The sequence below is a fragment of the Diadema antillarum genome, unplaced genomic scaffold (genome assembly GCF_040938485.1).
Source record: "Diadema antillarum isolate AM-2024a unplaced genomic scaffold, OU_Dant_1.0 seq00000145_RagTag, whole genome shotgun sequence".
Classification (NCBI taxonomy): Eukaryota; Metazoa; Echinodermata; class Echinoidea; order Diadematoida; family Diadematidae; genus Diadema; species Diadema antillarum.
In genome coordinates, this window is record NW_027271220.1 from 86,423 (window position 1) to 114,282 (window position 27,860).

A 27,860-nucleotide genomic window follows, 5' to 3' on the forward strand; every position below is an offset into this window, starting at 1 on the left:
TTTTGTGAAGAAGCAGGTAAAAAGGCTTCCATGCACAAATTAGATATTCATAGGCATTATATTAAAATCTGGAGATACAAAAAAATCAGGCTCAGCCTTGGACTCATATGGCACAGCTTCGCATGCAGTGTATGCATTTGATGTTCACGTTTCTACAGAACTTGCTGCAAGGTCACCATAAACTCCGCCCCCCAAACACGATTTGGAGGTCAATCCGTACACATGACTGTTTCGTTCCGTCATTCGGATAATTGTCACTGGAAAGCACCACCGGACCGTTGTTTGAATTGCAAAATTCAAATTACATGTCGTGATTTTTCAATAGTTTGCATGAACACGACCAAAATGCACCAATAGATTGATAACTCTAGTCATGCATCATTAGATTCATCATTCAAATGACGCACTCTCTGCACATTATTATGTGAAAACGGTCCCAGTCACTCAGCCAACTTAACCAGTCACCATGTCAATGCCCGCGAATACGCGTAGCCTGAGTGCGCGCTGTGCCCCATGTAGGAGGACATCCCGTCATCCCCCCTTCCCGACCAGCATCCTTTGGAGGGGAGGGGGGTGGGGTTCGCCCAGGAGACGGGTGTGCTCCCACCTGCACTTTGAGATGTGCATCTCGCGCTCGTGGGGGAAATGTCAAGAGAGGAGAAAATCCACTAATGGTGGTGCAGCTGGGCCGGTCAAGTGTGATGATTGTGAGGGGGCTCTGAGGGTGGACAGGCCACACAGGACTGCTGTCACTTCTCCAGTGATGTCCCATGCTGGAGACGCACACAGCTTACTCTTTTTTCTCTTTTTTTTTTTTTAGCCTTACTTTGTTGTTTTCAGTCTTCAAAATTCACGTTCTGTGAAATTTCACGCGCTGATCAGGAAGTTGTTTCTTACACTCCACTAGATTATACTCCTGCCGACTGTGGTCACTGTTTGTTTGGTTTGTGTGTGTGTGTGTGTGTGTGTTTTGTTTTTGTTTTTCCCCTCCTCATCTGCTTCTTGCTACTGGTCACATCTTTGGCATCACTGTGGTTCCTCTCCGAAGGTTGCAGTTGTAGATTTTACAGAGAATTATTTGAAAGTATGTGTCTAAAACCTTCATTGATGTTTCATCATAGCTTTATACTATGTGGCATATGAGCTTCGGAGATGAGATCTTGCCTGTCATTCATTATTCGGAAGGTTCATTATTCCGAAACTTGCAAATTTTCTAAACCCAGATGTTTATATTAAACAGAAAATGAAAAAGGGTTCATTAATCCAAACATTTGTGGCATTATTACCAAGGTTTGTTTATCCGATAATGAAACAACATTCATTATTCAGAAGGTTCGTTCATCCAAATATGAAATAAGATTCGTTATTCTGAAAATTTGTCAATCAGAAAATTAAACAAGGTTCATTATTCCGAAAGTTCATTAATCTGAAAATGAAATAAGATTTCTTATTCCGAAGATACACATAAGTTGCACACTAACAAACCTTCGGAATTACGAACCATATCTTATTTTCGGATTAACAAACCTTCGGAATAACAGACTTTTTTTTTCATTTTTGGAACAATGAATCTTTGGAATACGTAAGGTCGATGTGTAACCAAGATCTGGGGCACCAGACATGTTTTTGGATATTTTACGTCCTGTCTAAGCTGTTATTTTTGCAAATGAGGAGGTCACAGACATTTTCGGGAGATGTTGTTTTCGTGATTTTGAAACCGACGCTATCATAAGTGTACTTACACTAAGTCAGTTCAAGATATTTTCGCATGTTCTTTAATTCGCACTCCAACAGTGATTAGTGAAATTAAACCCTCTCAAAAATAACAGCTAATACAGTAATCATTATTGGCAGTCCATCTACAGGCAGAGTCAACTCCAGACACTGGAATCTTGATTGATGCCCCTTTCATACCAGATGCTGAACAGTGGATGACGTCCAGAGGTCGTCCACTGTTCACCCTGGACCACTGTTGGTATGAAAGGTATACCAAAAAAGACACCTGGATGAACACTGAGCATACAGTGGATGAACACTGGATGTTGCTCCGGTATGAAAGGTCTCACCCGCACGAACAGTGGATGTCAACCGGAACCGGAAATCCTAGAACTCATGAACGCGCTCTTTGTATACGTACGTTTAATGTGCACACACAATTCACTGTACAGTATGCAAGCATGCAATGTGTATGCAGGTAATGATGTTAAAATCAGTGATAACAATGTTAATAGTCTCTAATAAATAATTATAATGAAATGTGACCTTTTATTCTTAAAAGCCCTTATTGATATTTTGATTTGATTTTAAGGGTGTAAAAATATTAGAATACTGCTGTAAGACAGGAAGGAACAATTTTATATTTTAAAAGACAATGTGTGCCGAGCTCACCCGAGTGCACTTCAAACTAGCCTCTGGTATGAAACGGTGCTCTGCCCGCACCTCGTTTTTACTTAAGAATCACACACCAGACGTTCGTCTAGAGTGTGCTCGGATGTCGTCTGGAGAAGTCTGGTATGAAAGGGGTATTAGTCAGTTTTGTATTGAAACTGATTCTTGGGGGGGGGTGGTCTGTGGATGTTTGCCAAATTTTGTGAAATGAATCCAAGATCAGAACTGAAAACAGACAATTTTCAAACACTCTAAAATAGTTTGATAAGATTTGTTGTTGTTGTTCCTTTCTGCTCACCAATGATATTGCCAGTACCGTACATGATGGCTTCTTTGAACGTGAAATCATCAACGTCCAATGTAAATGGAATTTGCTTGGGCTGAGTTTCGTATCATCGACAAACTTCCCCGGGGTTGTATTGACTCTCCCCTTGCAAGATAAATGCATAAATGTAAAGTATATTTATTAACATTATGGAGGGAAATGATAATCTTAAAAGGCTTAATTTACCATTTGCAGATGAAACAAAAACCCAAAATTAGTGCTTTAAAATAGTTCTAAGATGTGAGTCAGGGATAAAAACAACCACTGTAAATATTCAAATCTGTATAATCGATATTAAGTGTTGTTAAATACACAAAATGTGAACAATAATTATAATAAGAATGTTTCCAGACCAAACTGTCTACAGTTACGGTTTATTGAGGAAAAACACTTGATATCTCCTTATATTTTAGGCTTTATTGCGAAAATTTCATATGGTAGGATGTTTTGTGACACAACAGACCTACACATTTGCATCAAATGTGATATCTTGAACATTTTTGAAATCACTGCTCCCAAAGGTAAACAGGACCTTCTTTATTTCAATGACTCAGATTGATTTATAGTGCTTTCTTTAAATATATTTGTCATGCTCTAATAGGAAAAACTAAAAATGACATTATGTTCTTCTTTTTTGGCAAAAATGTGAACATTCATCATTTTTAACTACAGAATAAATCACTGTACCAGTATATAATCTTGGAGTCTGAATATAAAAAAAATATCAACTCTTTTAGCATGCCTCAAAAGGAAAAAGCAGTTAAGAAATATATGTTGTTTATTGTTTTCTGGTTTTTTTTTTTTTTTTGGGGGGGGGGGGGGGGGGAGGGGGGCGCGATGGGGATAACACTGACTACCATGATATTGTACGTGTACATAATATGTTTTTCTTCTAATGATTACTTTTCTTGGGGTGGAGGGGGCAGATGAAGGGTAAAAAAAAAAATCAATGAATACAAACCATACAAATGTGTGGATGACGAACACACAGGTGAATCTGTTGCCTCTCACGTCATTTCTGTTCAGAGCTACAAGGTTAAACGTGATGAATTATTGATGAACTGTAGTTTGGCGGAGGGACTTGTCACGATCATGGTGGATGCTTTTCAGTTTTCTTCTGTTCTGTGCACGCACACTCGTCGAGAGCAATTTTGGTTAGTCATTTAATACAAAACTTCTAAACATCCAAGTCAACCATTTGAGTTTGACTTATGCTGCTCTGCCATCCTCATAGCCAGAGAGTGAATACACGATATCCCCTGTAGCAAAAGCCTGTATGCATATTGGACAGTTACTGAAACACTTGCTGACCAAAGTGAAATACAATTGTGTATATATCCCCAAAATTCAGATTGATGAATATAGTACTGTATACGCCGAATATTTCGCGGGGTTTTTATTTTCGCGAATTTTCGCGTGTCAGGTGCTATTCGCGAAATTAAAGACACATGAAAAAATTGATTGTGATCTCGATATGAATGTGATGTATTGGTATGTACATTTCTCCGTTCAGTTCAGTACTCCATGATCGGGAATTTAACAACTCGCAAAATGGTCAGGAAGTCCCGATGTGCGAATATTTAGACTCGCTAAATATGTGGCATATATTTCATTGCCTGAAAACTTTGCAACATGATATGCAATCAGCACTGAAGTTCTTAATTATGCATTTCCATTCCTGGAATCCAGTGCATTTGTCATTGCTATGTCAGGTAAGGTTTGGCAAGTCAGTTAGGGAGTTTGGCAATTCAAATACTGGATACTCCTCAAGGGTGATTTGTGTATTTTGCAGAACTATTTAAAACTATAGCCCTGCCCCCATCTCCTCTCTCACCTGCCTCAAAGCTTTGGGGATTTTTTTTTCTTTTTTACATAAAGAACAGCTTATTAATCTAATTTGCATTCTCTAGCTGATGCTGAGGAGAGGGTAGTCTTATTTTCATTTTTGCTGTTGTTGTTGAACGATTGCTAGGGAAAAATGTTTTGCCCCAAGGGTGTGCATAAAATGTGAAAACATTATGAAACTTCCGTAAGTCTGCACATCAGTCAGATGCTGCGGTGAATAAATTTATTTCAAGGGAGCATCATTCTCCACCGCCCCCCCCCCCCCCACTTTCCCCCGCATCAAACCTCAACTGACGCCCCAAAGCCTTTGGGCGGCCCTCTGATATGAAGGATGTCTGCTGTCGTGCATGAATGAGCCAACGATCTATCCCACCGCCCTGGGTTACATGTGTTGCGACACACGCTCGCTCATAGAACCGCAATGATTCGGAGGGGGGAGGAATCTTTGTCAGCCACGACCCTCTTTGTAGGGGCGGCAGGTATTACCCAATGAATTATTCTAAAAGTAGTTACCCCAATTGTGCTAAGCACTTTTATGGAAAATTTGAAACATTCTGTCATAGATGATCATAGTGACTGTGCAGTATGTGAGCATGATGGATGATATTTCTAGTTACACTGAATGTCTCAATGTGACATTTGCATCATAAGATAGAATTGTAAACTATTCTTGCTCTGGATATGCAGGAGATGTCAATGACACTCACATGAAAAATTCAAGGAACATCTTAAAGGGGAAATCCAGTTCAAAAATAAATTAGTCTGATAAAAAAAAGAGTAAACTCTTACGAATTCAACAATAAAAATTTGACTGAAATCGGATGAAAAGTAAGGAAGTTATGAAATTTTGAAGTTATGCTTATTTCTGCAAAACAGTTCTTGTACAGTGGATATGAATATGCAAATGAGTGAGCTGAACATGTCATACCCTCACATTTTTCCATTGATCGTGTACAAAAAATGATGAAAATTCAATGTTCCAGGATGTTATTCCTGGTTGAATAACTTCAGAATAGTGATCAGATAGATATATCAGGATTTGAGCCTTGGGCATAATTGCGTTTGAATGAAAAACTGGAAATTCCAAAATTTTATGTATAAACTATATGGCAAGTTGTGAGGGTATGACATGCTCACTTTGCCATTTGCATTTGCAATTGACTGTTCAAGAACTGTATCCTGAAAAATTAGTGAAAATTCAAAATGTCATAACTTCCTTCTTTTTTACCCGATTTCGATCAAAATTTTACCATTGAAGTCATATTTTACTCTTTCTTATCATACTAACTTATCAATATTTGGACTGGATTTCCCCTTTGATAACTACCAAACTGGAGGCAGTTATTCCTAGGTGTGTGTCAAAGATGTGATGACTATTACTTCAATACCGATTGTTAGCAAACTTTTAGATGCACATAATCCCCACTGATTTTTTTTCCCTTTTCGTACTGCGTACAACTTGTGTCCCCCAGCCCTATCCCACCTTCCCATAGCATAGTGACTTGGATTTACACAGAGATACATAAGATTACATGCTGTATTATATATATGTCTATAAATTTCATAAAGTAGAATGATTGAAAAGAATCGCGCGGTATAATGTGATGCATTTCATTTACATTCTTATGCAATCTACAAGTGAAATTTTGAGGAAGTCGGAGGAGTTGCAAAAAGAAAAGAAAAGAGAGAGAGAGGGAGAGAGAGCTGTTACTTTTAATTCTTCACCAGCGATTTCCTTCACGGTTCCCGTTGGCCTCAGGGATTTCTAAATGATGCCGTAACAGAATTTCAAACGAGTCTCCGGGCCGGTACTTATCATTCATCCACGCTTCAAGTACTGTTCCTGATACCGCACCAGATTTGATTAAGGTGCAACAAATCTGATTTGATTTGCCGCATCCATTCCCGCGGGGCGCCGAAACCACATTACTCCGTACCAGTCAGCATCTTGCCCCCAGGCCGCGAGCCTTCTCGGCTGTGACTTTCGCTACGAGAGCATTGCATCTGAGCTACCATAGACATCAATGCTAATCTCGAAGGAACAAGTTGATTTTAGTACACATTGTGTAACAACAAGCTCAGACTTGGAAAAGCATTGACTTCAAATTCACAAGCAAACACATCATGTTCATTGCTTTGCACAGAAGATATGCCACAGAAAAAAAGAACTTTGTTTCCAGTTCAGTGACTGTAAAACTCTCCCTTTAACAGGCCCTTATCCTTGCTTAATTCTTAGAACACCAAAATCATATTAATGTGCAAGGCTATAATACATCCTTACTTTATTCCCTTAAAGTCTAAAAGGGAAATTTGAAGGATGGAGACTTGTTAGGTGGTGACATCGTAATTTCAGTTTACATCTGAATATTTGTGACTGTGGTGCTGTAATTATTGTTACATCTTTCTGTCTGATTTGAATGGAACATTCACTGTTCTGATTTCCTTCTCTCTCCATGATGAAATCAGCCTAAACAGTGGAGGTGGAGTTTCTCTTCTTTAAATGCACTAAATTTAGAGCCTAATCATGGCTATGGCATCTCCAGAGCACATGAAAAAGAGAACAACAACAAAGGGTATTTTGTTGCATGGAGTGTAGATCAATCATCATAAGCACTGTGTAGGTAAAGGATTTGGTGGTGGATATACTGAGGCTAGGGGAGGTATCATTACCAGACGTGCCAAGAATATATGCAATGACTGTTCCATTCACTGAAGATGTTTTGCTTCCAATAGGTACATTCTCATTTGAATCATTGTTGGTACACGCAGGGGATGTTCCCACAACTTGAACTTTGAGCATGTTCAAGCTCAGAATCTGAGAATATTGCAGAAATTATATGTGCATGGAGCTCACGTCACCAGCACGTAGTGCACAATATTTCACAACTTATCTCTCTTTTTGCTGCTTGCATTCAATGTTCTCTCTCATTTTCTGCACACAAATATCTGAGTACCTAGTAGTTTGATGTTTCTTATGTTTTGCACATGTTTTTCACAGGTTTGAATATATATATTTTATAATGAGCTTGTTGCAAATTCTTGAGGATGTTGCAGAAGAATTTGAGCATGTTACAGCAACATGCTGAAACCCCTCATGGACTACCCTGTACACAGTGATTTGTTGGCGCCATTGTCATTGCCAAAATACTATGGTCATGGATATTGCCTTAATTTACTTGGTACTGTTCTAAAAAATTCCATGGTAGTTCGAGTAAGTACTGTGCATGTGCACATATCTGCTACATATGAGTAGAAGACAGGAGCTGTATGTGTCAATGAGAAATACACCGCGATACGATCAATAGTATTGCGTGGCACAATTCACGCTAATATCTTGAATGCTTATTTTGTGCAAAGTTTGAAATACCACTCTAAATACCGCAGTGTTTCGCTATGTATCTTGTGTTTTTGCATTACATTATGAATCAACTGTGCAAAATACCGTAATATTTCAGCATTAATGTGAACGCACCTTATGCCTCACTGTTGTGCAGTGGTGAGGCCTGGTCAGTCGCTCACCCTACGAGATCTACCTCGTCTCAGCTAATCGACTGATACCATCTCTTTAGCATAGAGCTCCGCAAACATCTTCCAAAGGACACCCTCAGAAAGCAGGCAATCTTTACATCATAATGGACTGCAAGTGGGGCATGCCTCCGTCAGAAATTGGCAGGCTGAAGTGTTGCATTACATTCTTGCGATGCCAGTATAGGTATTGTGAAAGAGATGTATTAAAGTAAAAGCATCGATCAGGTTTTAGCTGGAGTAGAACTGATGGAATGTTTTATGATGACAACTCTCCAGTAATTGATCGAGCATCGGCTGCAAGTCCCGGATAAAGTCGAGAGCTTTTACAGTAGCTTGTGCCTGCTGACGAAAGTAATCATTCATGCTGCACGACAGGCCTAAAGCCTTTATAGAACAAAATTGGATCATGTCTCAGGGTGGGATTTGGTTGGATGTGTATTCATATGTGTGTTTGTGTGTGTGGTTGTATGTTTGTTTATGTGTTTGTGTTTGTGTGAATGCTTTATTCTTCTCAATATCTCTAGCTTGTAGCTGGTGCAAAACTATACAAATGTAAGTGAAACCACCGAATCGACATTTTACTGTGAAGGTTACTCTTTCATGTAGCCTACATGTGTATGGCCCATCACCATAAAAGACTGCAACAATTTTCTGAATGTGTGGTACCACTGAATTCTCCAGACTATTGACAGCTTTTTAGTGTTAAGTAATTATTCAATATTAGTCCTACTGTATCACAAAAAAACAAAAATTTACTGCAGGAATGTTAGCAATGCCAGCCTCCATATGAGATCAGGTTTGAGCTTTCCAATATAGATATAGTCAAAAAATAACGGAGATTATAGACATTAATGAACAATCGGTAACTTTTATTGCTAGAACATGCTTTGAACATAATATTAGGTATCAAAGCATTCCTAGGCCTGAAGTTCCTGACAGAAGATAGTTAAGACAGTGAACTTAAGATTTTTGAACAAAATGTTCATTATCAATTTTTAAGCAAATCACCGTTGAGCATGTTTATCTCGTGCAGTCTTGTGCTGTCACTTGAGGTCTTTAATCTTGTCAAGAAAAGTGGATAGTGGAGCTTTATTTTATGAAGGTTACATTTAGTGTAAAATTTCTCAAGAGCTTCTTTTTTGTTTTGTTTTATGAAGAGAGTTGAATTTGTATGTGACATTAGAAAGAATTTATCATTAAGTGGTAATCATATGATAGTGGAGATCGTGCTGACGAGGTTCAAAGTGTGAACGTATCGCTGGAGGAATGTTGAGTGGTCGGTTTATGCCTGTCCCCGCCAATCAAACACACGACCCATTAATCACAGAGGATCGGTAAAGAGGCTCGCCTTAAGGTAGCTTCTCACATGTGCACAGCGTCATGAGTTGCCAAATGCAGAGGTAGACTAATTGCAATTTTTAGCTGTCAGGACTTTTCTCCTTTTTTTCCCCTCTCTCTCTCGCTCTGTCTCTCAGACCCAAACCAAACACCATTTGCTGCTGAGACGATGAGGTGATTTTCATCATTAGAATAATTCAGAATGACTTTAAAAGTGGAAAAATAACACTGATCATGGAATGCCACAAATAGATTCACATGACATGTCAAATATTACTTCATTGAGAGTGAGTTTTATGAGTACAGTTTATGAGTATTCACATCACATTTATGAGGGGGCATGTCATTTTTCATCGCTTCCACAATAACAGCATATTAAAGTAACAGAGTCATGAAACTTTAAAAACAGTTGTCAACATGCGCATCACATTCATTAGCACTACAATGTAGATTAGATTGCCGTCATGTTTGAATAAAATAGACCAATGTAAACGTACCACATTAAAAGTTACTGTATAGTCTGATTGTGGTCATATTTATACCATGAGTCAACCCTCCTACAATATAGCAAGATCACAGAGCAGACATCATTATCATAAAACAGAAGATATCATGGAAAAAAATGTTCCCAAAGTATGAATCCTCATCATCACAACACTGTTTAGGGTGTCAATGAAAGCAGGACTAACAGTACATGCTAGCCAATAATGACAACTGGTGCTGGTATACAGACGTATTGGATCACAGCAGACAATTCATCTCCATTTGATGTAGGTGCCGTAGGTTCCTAATGAGTTGAGTGCATTTAATAGTCTCAGAGGGATTTCTTTAGGCTGCCCGAAAGGGAAATTCTACTCTGTCTACAAATTGGCTTCGGTAAGAAGGGTATAGTCACGTGAAATTGTTCATCAGAATTAATGAGATTATTAGAAAATGAATATGCAGTGTACAATGTATTTCAGTTATTTCATGTGTTTTGCCAAAACAGCATTTATCACTGTCATATTACTGTGCAAATGAGACAAGGCACTTAAATGTCTTCACTGGTGGCTCGTCACACAATTTTCCGATTAGAATGTAATTTGTTTTGTCTATAATTTAGCATATGCCTCATTACTGTAATGATGCGTGCATGTGTTGATTATTGAAATCAATCAAAACTTGAACATGGAGTGAACTTTCTTTTGTTTTCCATGGAGAAATGCAGGTTGTGAGATAGTGCAATTGAATCTGAACTTTAAAAATATTATGTCAATCTGTCTTCTTCAAAAGATGTTTTTTTCTCTTTTTTTTATATCCATATGGAAAACTGTAGAAAGAGAACCCTTCAGAGCTTGAATAGGTGAAGTTACTGAAATATTTGAGTCCTTGAGCATTTTAAGTTACAGTTGAACCTCTCTTATCCGGCCTCCCTTTATCCGGATCTCTCTATTGTACGGACACAATCTCGCCGTGTTTTTTTTAATTTTTTTTTAATAATAATTACGGGAGGAAAGGGGGATTCCCAACTCCTTGAGAACTCCTACACAAACACACATGAATTACATATTACTTCCAACATGATAAACATACATTACATCAAATTTCCTTCCAAATTGCCTACCATCAGACATTTTAACATCCCCAAACATCCCCAAATCATCGCAAGAACATGGACAGATTATGCGCTTGAGTCCTCTCATATCGCATTGCCACATATAGGTCCATACACAGCCGTCGATATGACTAGATAGACATGCATTGTTTCGAGTCATTGGCTGAGTAACGAATGATATTGAACACTCAAAAATTGTTCACACACAGTACACACACAAAGAGAGAGAGGGAGAGAGAGTGTGGGGAAGAGAGCAACCCAATTGCAATGCGCTATCAATTTTTACCTTGGGCCCGGTACGGTATTAGGTAATGTAGCTGTCTGTTACTGAGTGTAACAATGAAAAGGTTGCAGTATACACATTACTACATGTGGTACTACAATGGGCTACATCAGTACATGTGTATGCATATGTACATATAAAGTATCGAGTCTCCCGTATCCGGCCAAATCCCTTATCCGTATGAGCCCCGGTCCCGAATTGTCCGGATACGAGAGGTTCAACTGTATATAAATTAACCTATTGAGGACAGTTTGATTTTGCTAGTACAACATTTTCCATAGACACCTGCCCGAGTATACTCAGGATTCGTCCTCGACGGGTTAATATTCTCTCATTTCAGAGAACTCATCTCAGTTTTTCATTCCCAAACTCTTGTCATGTCTACGTATCATAAGTAATGATGATAATAGTAGTAGAAGTAATAATAATGATAATAAAGGAGAGTGATAAGATCAACGACAACATGCTGCACATAGGACATTGAACCCAAAATGGTTCGTTCAATGATGGGTTTGCTCTAGCACTTCTTGAATGTGTGGGTGAAGAAGACAACATTAGAATTCAATCATTAAGGGCCATTAGTAAAGAGGCTTGCATAACTGTTATTTTTCATCCACAGTCGTACGGACAAAGAGGGTTTGCTTTAGTTATTAGTCAGTTTCTGTCTTTTTTTTTCAATTCCCTCCGTGTGGGAGGGAACTAAAAGATGAGAGCTGCAATTACAGCAGTCCCATGTCTTAGTAGAAATGGTGAGGGATATTGATGTTATAACAGTAAAAGAAATGTTAATGGTCCCTAGAGGGGCATATCCATCAAGGAAGCACGTAAACATGTAGGCAACAGTAATGTCTGATGTGCCTACCCAAACGGGAGTTTCCAAAGTGGTTGAACTCTCGCACTCTAAAGTTAGAAATTCAGTGAAGCCAAATGTGCTTCATGTATCTCCTGTAGTCATCCATTATGGACACTATGTCTTCACTTTACTTCACTTTTTTTTTTTTTTTAATTTCCAGTGAAAGTGGCTATGCATCAATGTGCTGGTGACGTCAGAGCATGAATCTATCTCGTGAAATAAAAAAAGTTACAAGTGACAGATAGTGGGGACCGGGCCCACTCCCACTCCCCACCCCCTTCCACAGGAGAGCAAAAAAGAGAGAAAATAACTTTACATGAGTCACATGATTTCTTTGTTGTAATTTTAAGTTTGCTTGCACGAAAGAGGTATTCATTGATCCGTAGTAATTAGTTAGACCTTGTTGGCTTGTATTTTATCTGCCACCTGCTATTGTGTTATGTCTGTCTGGGCTCAGTGGCTGTAATGTACAAATTCCTACAATGTAGCATATAGACACAGGACAGAAGTTTTGGGCAAGTTACAATAAAAAAAATTGTGAGCCGATCTATTGTTAAAAAATCAGTGGCGTGCCAAACTATTGCCTCTTGTAACAACTGCAGTGTTTAATTTCTGTAAGTGGGATGTCGCTTGTTATGCTTAGTGAAAAGGGATGATACGTAATGTCCTCATTCTGTTGCTGTGGTTCACTAACGAAACCACTTGCCGACTTGTTCTTACAAGTCCTGATTTGTGAAACATTATGCACACGAAATACATATGGTGTGTACCATACTCTTGTGTGACAGAATATTTGATGTTCAGACTCCTTGCAGACTACAGGAGAACACATCTGAAATGTGTGATATGATTTGTGTTAATTCTACTAAAAATTAGATGCCTTTTCTCTAAGTCTTGGGGCTTTAAAATGTACTTTTTCAGTATCATGTTCCCATCGTTGTTCCTGTTGTTATTTGCCACAAGTTTTGTGCACCGTCGCCATTCATCCATTACGATTTTTTGCCTCCCACCAATTCAAGGACGGCAAAGCAGGGCGCTGAATAGCGACGTGCACTTGCTCTGCCAATGTCTGCGGTCAATGCCATTTCACGTTCTTTGTGTTTCTCAATCAATTCTGCATTAGGCCGCAGCGAGAAGTCTTAAGCCGAGCGCAACAGGCGGACTGACGAGGAAGAGGATTGGATGAGAAAGAGAGGGGAGGGGGAAAGGAAACTAAAACAAAAACAACGAGCAGAGGAGGAGGAAAAAAAACAGAAGAAGAGGAAAATCTCATTAACATCTCGCTACCAATTGGGATGTTTGCGGAGTGCGAACGGACTTCTCATCTCGAAGATGACAGCGGAGTGACCGGCACCCAGGCTCTCTGATGATCATACTCCTAGATGGACTCTTTTTAAAAGTGAATGCACGCACAGACCCGGAGGAGTGAGAGCAGGATCGTGGGTGTTACATCACCGAGGCATGATTGGCCGACTGTTGCCCGGTTGGATCAGACAGGAACTAAGCTTGCATTTTGTCAGGTTGTCGCTCAGCACAAGTCTGGTGCAAATGACAGCGATCGTGGCGCGAGACTGAATATAAAAATTGGATTGATTCCTTCATCTTCCACATGCATGTCAACTGCCTTCGAGACACATGACTATTCGACTTTAGTACGTGGGACTGAAAATAAATGAAGTGAAAGTAACTTCTTGTGACCTGCTTTTAATTTGAACTTGTGGTGAACAGCTATAAGGTGGAGATCTACATCACCTGTTTGCAAGTGCACTGGGCATAGTTTTAAGGAATTAAAAGCTGGATAAAGAGCCGAGGCTTTCCATAGACTCTGGAACAAGCTGAGAAGCCGCTGAAGGTAAGATATGCACTGTTTGTTTTGCTAGATTACACATCTTACCTTCTGTGTGTCCAACATTCTTGACATCTGTAAATGCTTTAGATGTCATTAATCTGCTTTAAACAAAAATAGGTCCGGAGTGATTGCACAATAAGTGTTATTGTTACCATGACATCCATTATTTATGATATGACTAGTACATTTATCATTTACCATTTTAACCATTATTATCATCATCATCATCAGTATGTCTGTGAATGGTAGTAGTTTTTGTAATGAACTTCATTCATTCCTGCCCTCATTTGGTGTTCATTAAATCTTAGATCTTTCCAATTTAAGAGGGGATGTAAACATATCTGCTGGATTTGATCCGCATCAGCAGTTAGGGATCAAAGATATGCAGGAACATGGAATTCAAGGATCTTTTCCATAATTTCACTCTTTAAAAAAAGGTACAGTACTCTCCACATAATCGGGTAGGTTTGGGCATAGCGTTTCTTACCCGATTAAGCGGAGTACCCGATTAACAGAAGAACACGTCTCATTCACAATTGACACACACAATGTGTATGTACATGCATTGTACACTGCACCAAACACCTACACTGTGCGCTTAACAAGCGTGCTTGCCCGGCTTATTATACATACCTTACAATTGCTCAGTCACGAGCAATAATTTACACTCTTTTTATGGACAAATATGTCTTAAGAAAACTTTGTCGTTTGACTATAGACTTCTCGCTAACACGCAGGCGTTGCCCGAAATGAATACGTCTCTTTGCGTGCACTAGTCAAGTAGAACGTCGGGTAACTTTTCGAGAAGTTACTGGGAAAAAGCAAAATTATGGAGCTGGTGCATGACCTAATTTTCGTTGCAAAATTCTCGTATTGTGAATGTTGTTGAGGAGCAAGGGTGGAGCGCAAGTGTGTTCGACTCCTGTCTGTCTATGTAGTTGTGAGTGCCAGCTACATTGTGTAATGTTCGTTTACATGTGGCAAGTCGGTACTGGAACATTATGTTTTCACGTTTAATCACTCCTCAAATAATCGGTCTTCTTTGCGAATTAAACAGAGAATGCGATAAGTCGTGGAAAATTTGACATTCATGATTTCTTAAAGTGTTATATCTACGATAAAATGTGGGTAGAAATTAGATAAGAAGAAAATTATTTACCCATTTATGCGGAGAGGCAACCCGATTATCAGGTAATTTTGATGTGCATTGGAACTGATTTTGACATTACTACCCAATTAAACGGAGTACCCGTTTAAGCGATACCCGATTACGCGGAGAGTACTGTATTAGAATAATCCTTTGGATGATGGGTTACACTGTCTCTGTCACAGTGTACACTCTGACAAAGCTTCTTTTTTTTTCATTTCTAATTCTAACTGTTATACTCAGATATAGCAACATATGTCTTTATATAAAATTTACACAAATGCACAAGGAAGAAAGGTGATAGTACTTAAAGGCTGTACATGAATGCTCAACAAATTTGGTAATATTTTAAGCTTCATTATTCTTGCGCAGAATGTTCAAATCAATTCAGAGACAGTTTGTAAGCCAAAATACGTGAGAAAACAATGTCAATATGCATCAAGCAAGTCGCGTGTGTGCGTGTGTGTGTGTGTGTGTGTGTGTGCGAGTGCAAATTGCATTTGTCTTTGTGTGATGTGAATGCCATAGTGTTGTGAACATCTTTATATATAAGATACAGTATATAGATACAAAAAAAAAAAAAATTGGCAAAACGTGGCAACAAACTTAGATTCAATTTGTCTAATGCATTGTGAACAGTATCCCTTGTTTAAACAGTATCTAATTTTGGGAGAACAAAAACACCTGTGGAAAGTATTGCTAGATGACTGTTGAAGCATGTCATTTTTTAATAAATTACAGATATAACAATCAAACAGCCAGAGCATTCCTATCACTTTACTGAATCTGCTCAAAGTTCACTATTCTGTTGTTTTTGCATCACTACTCATATATTCCTATAACACATTGTAGTTGAGGCAACTTCTTACCCTAAAATCAGATGTCAGGCAGGAGTAGCCAGAGCTTCAAGATCATCTTGATCAGTGGGTTTTGTTTGTGATGCAAACAGGGACCATATTGTTTCTTTAGCAAGATTATTATAAGAAAAAAAAATCCTTTGTTTGTTGTCTTATTGATTTCTTCTTCTTGTCAACAATTTAGACCTAGAATGATTAAGACAGATAACTGATAAAATATATTGCCCGAGAAGTCTATTCTAGATGACTTTAGGAGTGTGGAAAAAAGAAAATCAAAAGACCAACTGATCTTGCTGTATCTATCAAACTCATCTGTTGTACCGTGTGTTGTAAAAAAAAAATAAAGTTGTTTTGCATGGTAATGAAAGTAATCTGTTCAATAAGTCTCCAAGTGGGAGAACAATTCTTTATGAGTGTTCAACAATTGAACTTAGTCAGTCATTTGTTTATTTGAAGGCTCTTTATTAATATCAAGGCTGATGGAAATGCAAATTCAGTCTGTCCATGTATAGATAGTGTGGATGTCTGTATGTAGAAGGAATTTTATGCAAAGTTTTTTATTTCTACCCCCTCCCCCAACACATATGAACATAGTAACTTCTACATAAAGTGCCTGATGTTCTGGTATTCTTGACATACAGACATGTAGTTCTGCATTGCCACCAATCTCATACATGTACAAGTTGAGTTGCTCCCCGGGGAAATGAATCACAGTTAGGGAAGATTACTTTGAGTGGATCGGTGGAAGTATGATTCATTGTTGTGGCTGTGAAATGATGGTAATGATAATTAGTGTTCCTATCGATTTACCCCAAATGTATATAAATGTGAGTAGGACACTCCAGTGACGTTTGAGGAAAATCAGACAATCCATTCAGAAGCTCTGAATATTAGATATTTTTCAAATGTTAAAATCATACATGTGCCATCATCACTAGATGAAAAGACTAGTTACAGAATATATGATGTCACAGTAGGGTAACAATAAAAAGAAAATATTTACTATAATTCTACATATCTTTTGTAGCATAATCAAAGAACTCATAAATGGCTTTCTTCAGAAGGCAAAGGTAACCATGTTATGCAAATGGTAAACGTGTCATTAAGTCAAGGAAATGTGTAATTTGACTTTTAAAAAAATGAAATTTTGTGTAATTCTCCTTATATTTTCTTTGTTATCTTTTCCGTACTCTGATTTGATAGACTGTTGTAGCCTCTTTCCTTCTAATACAGCAATTATGACACATGAATTCTTAAAAAAACAAAGACCATACAAATTCATAACTTTTTATTGGATTGTCTGATTTCCCTCAAACTTTAATGATGCATTTTCAGCTATTTCTGCATTCACTGAATAAACATACTATATGTTTGTGGTAAATTCCCCTTTAAATATGAAGAAACAATAATGTTTTTCACTGATTTATCCTCGGAAATTGTGTTCATCAATTGTGAATGTTCTGGTGATTGTAGTTTAGCATGAACACCAAGATGTGGAAGAGGGGGAAAGATACACCAAGACACAAAAACAACTTTGTCACTCCAGTGACGAAAGCCTCAATGGTGTGAGGTGTTATTTGTGAATAGCGCCATCTTGTGGTGTACCTGGCTCAGTGGCTAGGTATGTTCTTCATTTAACTGAATACTTATACTCTCCATACACCCTATTTCTCATTCTAAACTTAGGTACCATTTTGTTCCAAACTAATGAATGTGCATTCTAATGGTAGTTGTCAATGATTAAAAGTATTTACATGTGAATGATTTACATAAACTGGTAGTATCAAGGTTTTTATTTAAGGAGACTTGCTACTGTCTTGTCATGATTATCTTCTGGAAACGCTGTAAAACTGGTGTTACTCTAGCGGGGGCAGATCCAAGAATTCCGTGAAGGGGAGGCACCTTTGCAAAATTAAAGGGGGGCGTGCACACACCCCCCCCCCTATTTTTTCTTTTTATCATACCCCCGCCAAATGAAGTTTGAAGGGGGTATATAGGAATCAGCGGACGGTCGGGCGGTCGGGCGGTCGGGCGGTCGGGCGGTCGGGCGGTCGGTCCGTTGCAAATCTTGCGTCGCGAACTACTTCCTCAGTTTTCAACCGATTCCCATAAAACTTGGCACAGATGTGTGCCTTGGGTTGTAGATGTGCAAGACGTATTTTTTGACAGTACCCAAAAGTACGTTGCCATGGTAACGGCATATTATGGGCAAAAATGGGTACAAATCTTGCGTCGCGAACTCCTCCGACAGTTTTTGATTAATTTTTATGAAATTAGGTACAGATGTTCATCTGAATATGTTAATGTGCAAGACACATATTTCCGCAGTGGCAAAAAGTGCGTTGCCATGGTAACGGCATGTTATTGGTAAAATATAGGGCAAAATGCTTCATGGCAAAACTGCTTCATCAGTGTTCTTCCAATTCTCATGGAATTCATATTGAATGTTTGTCTTAGGATATAGGTCAGCATGACACATTTCTTGACAGTGACAAAAAGTATGTTGCCATGGTAACAGCTCACATATTATGAGCCAAAATGATGGAAAATTTTGTGTTGCAAACTACTTCCTCAGTTTTTGCCCAATTTCCATGAAACTTGGTACAGATGTGTGCCTTTGGTTGTAGATGTGCAAGACGCATTTTTCGACAGTACCCGAAAGTACGTTGCCATGGTAATGGCATATTAATGGCAGAAGATCAAGGAAAGATCTTGCGGATTTAACTACTTCCTCAGTTTTTTGACCAAAGCTTATAAAATGTTGTTTGGCGGGGGTATAACCAGTCGCTGTAGCGACATTTCTAGTTTCTTTTGTTTTAACCGAAAATAAAGAGGGGTGCGCGCTCGGTGCCCCCCCCCCCCCCCCCCCCTGGATCCGCCCTTATTGCACAGGGAAACAACTTGATTGGCTTAATTTAGTTAAAGACTGAAAGTATACATGTATGCCTAATACTACTCCAGTGTATGTTATGATTTCAATAAGTTGTAATATGATATTTCTGACTGAAAGCCAAATAAACAATAATAATGATGTTTATCAATGATAATAATGAGCTGCTGATTACGACATTTGATTTACTAAATAAACAAGGAATACTCCACAAACCGCTTTTATGTCAATGGCACTGAAACTTTTTATCATGGTCTGCTAAATGGGTATAGCATATATCCTGGACTGTTCATACTGCCTTTTATACTCTTGTGTGGCTTCAGTGTCATGATTTGATTGTTAGAATTTGCCTTTTCTCATGGGATGGAGTGCTGTAATTTCACTTTTGTGTTCAAAACACGCCTGGTGAGAAACACTTCAATATAAATGTTACTATGGGGACAAAGATGTAGAGCTTTAACCCTTCATGTGCTCGGGCTCATAGCTTCACTTAACAGGCGTTGTCAACAACATCCAGTAATCCATCAAAATTTGTCCCACTGGAAGTGAATGGAAGTTGGCCAGCCCTTTCCGGGATAACGTGATTCAGTCCAACAGAAATGCCAAGGTGACACAACCGGGATTAGATAATCTCTTTTTTGGTCATTTTGGCAGTTATAGCTTCCAGATTAATCTGTGCCATTTGGCAGAAGAAAGCACTCCTGCGGATATGCCAATCAGGGAAATTTATATAGCACAGAAAGGGTTAAACGCTTCTCTTTCTGCAAGATGTGTTGAAACACAAATCAAAATTTTATGGATCTCATGTGCTTTTGACTCCGAAAAGATTTGGGTCAGAAAAACATGTCGGTAATCATGTTTGATTGCGCACAGTCGTAAAGACTCCAAACTGCATTTCTTTTCCCTCACCCCAAATCCCCCTGGCGAGGGAGCTATGATCCACAACCTGATGATCAATCTATCTGAATTGAGTGAGAGATTGGTCTCTCATGCGGCAGACCTTCTTGACACTTGGTCTCCAATTTATTAAGGGAGACGTGTGTTGGCGTGTAATTGTTTGACATGGAGAAGAAAAATGAACAAACACAGCCATCTGTGCAGGGTTTTTTTCCTCTTATATCAAGAGATTCTTGTTTATTAAGTTGTTGATGTTCTCCTGTGACATCTAGCCATTGTGATATGTATGAAGTTCAAATACAGGTTGCTCTCTTAGAATCTTTCATTATTCAACAATATATATTTTTTTCCCTTCTTTTTAATGAAAGTGAACATTCCTTTGACTTGTTACAATGTACTTTCAGATGTTAGGGTGATATTATTCACCTTGCTTTCTTAAAGAGGCTTGTTAAAGTCAAGTGCTCTTTCATTGCGCTGGAAAAGTGAAAACATGTTCCATTTTCTATTATGTATTCTCTACATTGTTTTACATATGATATCTGACATCACAAAATGAAGCCTCATCCAGAGATGGCAGCACAAAAATGTGAAAAAATGCATAACTTTTTAACGGATTAGAAGTCTGATTTTCTTCAGACTTAGCCTGATTTGTTCTGCTAATGTTGCTGCATTCAATCTAGCCACATATTTGGGTCTCACTCTCCTTTGAGGAATTGGTGTAGAGGTGTTGTTTATACATCACTGCAGTTTCACTGTAATGATTGCTTCAATTAAAATTGTTATCATTCCATAATATGGCTGTATTTACCACAGTGTACTTACAAAGAGCAAAACCAGGATGTGAGCTTAAGTGAATATTGAAGACTTGATAGAGAAGTACTGTACGAGCTGAAATTTTCGCGGTGGTTTTATTTGTGCGAATTTCGCGAATCACCTTTGAACCGCGAAAATAACAACACGCGAAAATAACAACGCGCGAATAACTTAGTTCAGTTAGACCCTCACAACTGCGAAATTAACAACACGCGAAAATGTCCTCCAAGTAGCAATTCGCGAAAATATCTGTACACGAAAATTTCAGCTCGTACAGTAATGTTTTCGCCATTATTTCGTGAGTGCTACATTTCGCAAATTGGAACTTGTCAGATGTTTGACAACTGCTTGAATTTGCAATCGAAAACCACAGTGGCGGAATGAAGTAAGTGTCATCCCTTAGTATGAAAAATTCACCGCATAACAGGGGGCAATATTCCGACAAGTTGTTAAATTTGTGACTACTGTAAAACGAGGAATGTTCTCTTGCATTTTAATTTCGCGAATGTCGCAAGAGCGAAGATTCGTGAAATCAAAATGCACATGAAAGTTCTTGTCTACACTATACACATTGAATGTTTGATAGAGGCAACTCGTGAAAATTTCATGCCGCGAAAAAGGCTGTCGGCTCCAATTCGTGAAAATTTCATGATGCAAAAGTATCATGTTTTTCAGTGGCAGTCATTTCATAGAATGTATGAAAAATGAAGACACCACAAAGTAAACCATGTGTACAGTAGCCTTCTTCGAAAGTAGAGGGAGATAGAAAGAGATAGGGAAACATTAGGCCCGTTCACACACAAGGGAAAAAGTGCGATTTAAAAATCGATTTTCTTATTGCAATCAAAATTTCGAAATTTTTCCGTGTGTGGACAGAAAAATCTTACTAATTACCGCGATCCTTATCACGATCCAACTCGCACTATTAGTGCAATTTTTCAGAATAATCGTGATTATTTTGCTTGTTTACAAAATCGAGTCTCTTTGAATCGCGCGCAGCGCGAAACTCTATTGGGACTGCGGGGTCAGTCTTCGGTCATGCAAGTTTCGCCCATGCGCTATTTGGCCACTGATCGTCCTTTCCTTGCTGCGAAGTGCGATTTTTCCCTGTGTATGAACGGTCGAAAAAAAAATCGAAATTTGGATTGCGATTGTAATTTCGATTTCCGCTGTGTGTGAACGGGCCTATAGAGGTGAAGGCATGCATTCAGTAATGATTGCATTTTTGTAGTGTACTGAGTACCCACCAGCTCCTGGAGTCCCTGCCTCTTGCCTCTATCTAGTCTGGGGCCTTGGTGTAGTCTCTCTCCGCAATCCCCCAAATATCCTCCATAATTTCGTCAACTTAATCCCTAGCGATTGGATATTAACCTGATGATGATGATGAGGCTCACAAAATAAAATTGTGAACAAAGATTTAAAAGGAAAGAAATTTAGCAAGTTCTCATCTCCCAAGTTCTTCAGCTTTATTATTTACCTATACCATGGTGCATGATGCTGCTGTTCAGGGGGAGGGGGATGCACCTTAAATATCTGCTCATGTTCCACAAATACATAAATGTACTACAGTTTCAGAGATAGTTTGTTTGCCTGCATACTCCAGAGGTACAGTGTATGTCAACATGTTCGTTTGACCCTGTGTTGATGGATCCATATCACAATGTGACTTATCTGTCTCATTAGACAAAGACAATAAAGGGGTGCCAGAGTGTAATAAATGGGTCAGAACTGTGGCTACAGTATCATGATGATGACCAAAAATTGATAAGAAGCAGTGAATGAACGTGCACCATAAATCCAGTGATCAATGACTGCCGGAAAGTGTATGTAGAATTCAGACCAGCCATGCCTTTTGTGAATCTGTAGAGTAATCAGCAACCAAATACTAGTAGTGATCGAAAAAATCGAGTTGAATGAGAAAGAATTGGGTGACTCGGAAAATTTGTGTTTAGCTTTGTTGTCTTCATCAAGGTTAAGACCTGCATGTTGTGTTATTCAGGTCTCCAGGATGTTTACATGAGTAATACAGCACAGGGCATTGCACAAAATATATGTTGTTGTTGTTGTTGTTGTTGTTGTTTTGTAGAAGGGCAAGTTTCTACATGTAGCTGTGTCAAATGTAACCCTGCATCATCAAACCACAAAAAAAAAGTCCCTAGACATCAGTTTTCAGGAAAGGGCTATTTCTGAAATATTAGCAGACTGTATGCTTTAAAATACCAATACACTGTAGCTCAATACAAATCCTATACGATATGGACTTTTCTAACCCGTCTAAATAATGGAAAGATACCATTCAATGGGAAGTTTGGCCCGACTGGGAAATATTTTGAAATTCATGTTTTATACCTAGATTTTGTACAGCTTTATACGCATGCAGCACACATTATATGCAGCCACAGAATGTCGACTGGAGTTGGATTGGCTTCACACATTGTGTGATGCCGATGAGCGTTCACTTTGGTGCACATATTCGCTGACTGGTCAATTCCATTCTATTCTATTTTTGATTGGACCAGCCCTCCCACGACACAGCCTCCCCACGTTAACGATTTAATATTTAGATATGGGTTTTCTGATCTCTGTTGCCTCATGGGACAAGTAGAGAAAAGAGATTTTTTTAGTATGTATACAGTACCTAAATGTTATCCCAAAGTGCAATATTTGAGGCAAACTGAGCAGGAGTCAATGAACTCAGCGAGAACCACTGCCTTAAAATGTCCTTGGTTTTATATGTAATACCTCATCCTTTGAATGTGGCAGGGTTTAAAGGAGAATGAACCCAAATATTTTTAGGATGTGAATTGAGGGAATGCAACCATATTAGTAGAACACAATGGCAAAGTTTGAGGAAAACAGGACAATCTGTAGAATGATACTAGCCGGGTTCACACGTACAAATTAGCGGGATGACGATCGCGATGCTCATCCCGAGTTATTTTGCGAGCGTCCACATGTACCAAATTAGCGGGATAGCGATCGCGATCGGTATCCCGCTAATTTGGCGAGCGTCCACACGTACCGAATTATCCCGCTAATTGCCGATAGAGATAACAGCAAAGCCTGCAAACTGGGTCACACAGCGCCCTTCTCTATCACTGCCTGCGCGCACTTACCTTTGTCCATTGTCTTTTACGCGTCAGTTGTGTGGTTCGCGCGCTGTTGTTGTTGCACTCCAAAGAGGTGAAGGACCTCTTCGCAGAGGCCTCGCTGTTGTGATGTGCGTATTGCATGATGGGATGTAAAAACTCGAGATTCTAATCCCGACCATTCACACGTACCAGCGCGGGGCCAATTATCCCGCTAATTGACGAACCAGCGCAAGATTTCTTGGGATTAGCATCGCGATGCTTATCCCGCTAATTTTCGGGTTTTTTCTGTCCACACATGCAAAAAACTCGGGATGACGATCGCGATGCAAATCTCGAGATTTGTATCCCGCTAATTGGTGTACGTGTGAACCCGGCTACTGAAGTTTTATAGTTTCTGTGCCACCATCGCTGGATGAGGAGACTACAACATTTTGTGATGTCAGGCGTGGACAATATTAAAGATATGATGAAAGTTGAATGTATTTTCACTTTTCTAGCATAGTGAACAGCATCTGACTTACCTCTGCCAGAAATCAGGGGGAACGATCATAATAACATAGTATGCATGTTAGTGACAAGTCCAGAGAATGTTTGCTTTTTAATGAAATGTGTAAAATTCTGTGGAATTCTCTCTGTATTTTCTTTGTATCGATGTCCAGCAGTGACATGAAGGAGTTTGGAGATGTGACGTCATACTTGTAAATGCTTAAAGATTATGGAGAAAATCAACAGAAGATTAAGTTCCTTTCACACTGACATCCTCCTGATTTCCTGGAAAACTATGTAGTCTGGGTTAATGGCAGGTAGAACGTCACACAATCTTATTGGGTAATTCGCTTACCTGTGACCTCCTTTTTACTTTTCTGGTGTTCCTATGCGCGATTAGGAACCAAGGACGTGCCTTGGAATAGTGTGACAATCCTCTTGGATTAGCAATTGCCAGGCCTATTGCAGAAGAATGTTAGTGGGTCAAAAGGATACATCCCGGCAAGGGAAAAAACACACACACACATTCAGTTGTGATAGAAACCTTTTGTGATTATCCCGTACAATGTCGGATGTTCCAACGCCTGGCGACGGAAGCATTCAAATGTTTCACCAAATGTCTCTGTTCAAGGACAGTGAGCATCATACAACTGTAGATCCGGGTACCTGTACATGCAATCACTCTTGTCAGTCATAATTTTCACAACATTTTGCTCAAAAATGGCTCACTGTTATCCACAATGACATTCTATCAACTTTCTTGAAAAATTTCCCACCCAATTTTTGTACAAGGATGAAATTAATTCATACTTTTAAAAAAAAAATTAAAAAGGCCTTCAAAAATTCAGATTGAACCATTTTCCCATAGCTGTAGGATGGAATGGTGAAATTTTCGTAGTCATCACTGTGACGGCATGTGACATGTTATGCTGTAATGAGTGCATTATGCTCAAAATCCTCTGATGCATTGCGTAGGAGGAATCCAATTTCAAACACTAAGACTTGTTCTTGCTTTTTCATCTTGTTACCCTTGAGTTTTGTTTGTCTTGTTATACTTAATTTTTTTTTTGAAGGATAGACCTCATAAGATTTGAGGATGCCTGACGATAGAATACCATATATAAGACTGTATATGCCGTCGTGACTTTTCTGTTTATCCCAAACATTGTAAAATGGCTTCCAGTGTGTTGTTTACGTAAGCTGTATTTTTGTATCATATCATCATGGATATTTTTCTTATTGTTGGATGATTGTAATGTGCTTGTTGTATTTTTTTCCCCCGCCAAATTCTCTCAAATGGCATTTCTGTTTGTTTGACAAGACTCAAAAAAACCCTGTAGTGGGTAAGCACTTTATTTGAGCTGCATCCCCCTTGCCAGCAGTAAATTCAATTTTAGACTCGCAATAAGCGAGAATATCAGATGATTTTCTGCCTGACGTGAGCAGTGTCATCAGCTGTTATCAAGGAGTGCTCCACTGGCACAACATTGCACACTGGATGGAAATTAAATAAATCTCAATAAGCATAAGATAAAATCAAATTTCCCTTTACTGAGAAAAAAAAAAACAACTTAACCCTCTGCGTGCTCTGAGTGCTGCTTGGCACAGAAAATCCTGTAGCTTTGTGCGCACTGTCTAAAGCTCATTGCACAGAAAGGATTAAGATGGTGAAAAATATTTTCTTCTACAGTATAGTGCAACTTTGAAGTTACATTCAAATTCAGTGTACAAGTGTCTGTCAGAGATACCATATTGATGAAAAACACAGAAAGTGGAAAGGAAATTAATGACAGAGCTGTGGGAGTTTTGTAGTTGTCACGTACATTTGCTTCAAGTAAAGAGATATTTACCTTGAAGTTTTAGTATTAAACACAACGTCATTTTATTTCAAACAAAGTACTCAAGCATATAGAATTGTTCAATTAAGTACCTCAAACTTTTCAGCCAATTGGAAGTGAAAGCATGCTTGTTCTTAAGAATATGTTGAAATTTCTTTTTTTTTCATACAGTAGGTGTAGGCTAATGATTACTGGGCTGTGTAATAAACAAGGTAGAGACATCCGTTAAAAAGATTTATCTGTTCTCTTGACATTAAGTGAACAGAAAACAGAGTGAGACTGAATTAAATGGTGTTTTCGCACAACCAGAAATTAACAATGTGGATCCATGAAGCTGTTAAAAAAAAAAATGTGATATGAAAACCCAGTGACTGCATCTTTAATTTACATCTGCTTCAGTGCCCTAGATGTAGCTGCAAAAGTGAGTCATGTTATATGCCGCATTGTATAAAATCCTTCCATTCTAATCACAAAATAAGTCTGCCATAATAGAAGCTGGTATCATTGGGTCACATCCACTGCACATTTCAAAAACTGAAGTAAATTGCCCATGAATCTGGACTACAAATTACCCAGGTAATTGTCCCCTTGTTTAATGTAAACCATTCCTATGTTGCATCAACTTTTCTATTTATCCTCGTATTCCAGAAAAGATAAACATTGGGGGGGGGGGGGGGTGGATGGGGAAGAATACTTGGATTGATGACATCCTGTATTTACTATCTGTGTGTATGTGAATGTACCTACCAGATCATGAAAGCTCTGGCTGTACCATCTTCTCTTTATGATATGAGGCAAGGTGCCAGATAGTGGATGATTCACACCATTATTGACCACGAAAGTCCACAGAATGAATGATTTTACTTTATAGGAGCGTCAAGATACAGTGGGAAGGTGCCTTCTTTTAAAGTCCACTTAGAGGAGGCAAAAAAGTGACTTCATTTTATAGTCAAACTTGCTGTGACACCTTCTCCGGGATGAGGGCAATTTCGTGCCTTTACAAGATTGAACAAGGTGCCTTCTCTCCTTGCGATCCTAAACATGGCAACTTTATGTGTTTAACCCGTTGAGGACGAGTCCCGGGTATACTCGGGCAAGCGTCTATGGGAAATGCGTGTTGTAGCAAACTCAAACCGTCCTCAACGGGTTAAAGAAGTCACCTTGCAATGAACAAGGTGCCTAGTAGTAGTACAGGCGAATTTTGGCAAGCTTCCATCTCACTCTTTTATCCTGAACAAGGTCCCTACACCTGGGTTTCTAAGGTACTTTAAGTTCCAATGAGTCACATGCTTGTCCTCTTACTGTCTCAGCTTCGACATTGTACCCTGGCAAGTTTCATCAGTTCATGTTTTGTTTTGTTTAGTTTTGTTTTTTCATTTTTGTCTGAACCAAGGCACGTAAAGATGAATTCCAATGAGCCGCATTCTTGACACAGTTTTTTTTTTTTAAAGCTTACATTGTCTGTGGCATTGAAGGAGGGGAAGACCAACAACAGGCTGTCGTCACACGTTTTTCCATCTTTTGATGGCTTTGCTTCATTATGGCGAAAACACATTCTTCACGGTGTAGGAGGAGTGGGTGCAGTCGGCAACAGGGTTGTGCCCTGAAATTTCCCCTACCCATATTGGAGTGATGTCATCTAGACACAAAGCAAGATGTAAAAATGGGTAATGAAAACTTTTGAGTGATTCATCCATAGAGCTTGACAGCCGGTGTTGCCTTTTACCTGGTATCAGTTTAGAGCTCAGTGTATGAAAGATGATGCAATAGAATTGCGTGATAAGTACTCGAAGGCAACATTCAAGCCAACAGAGACATATGGAAAGTTATGGAAGAT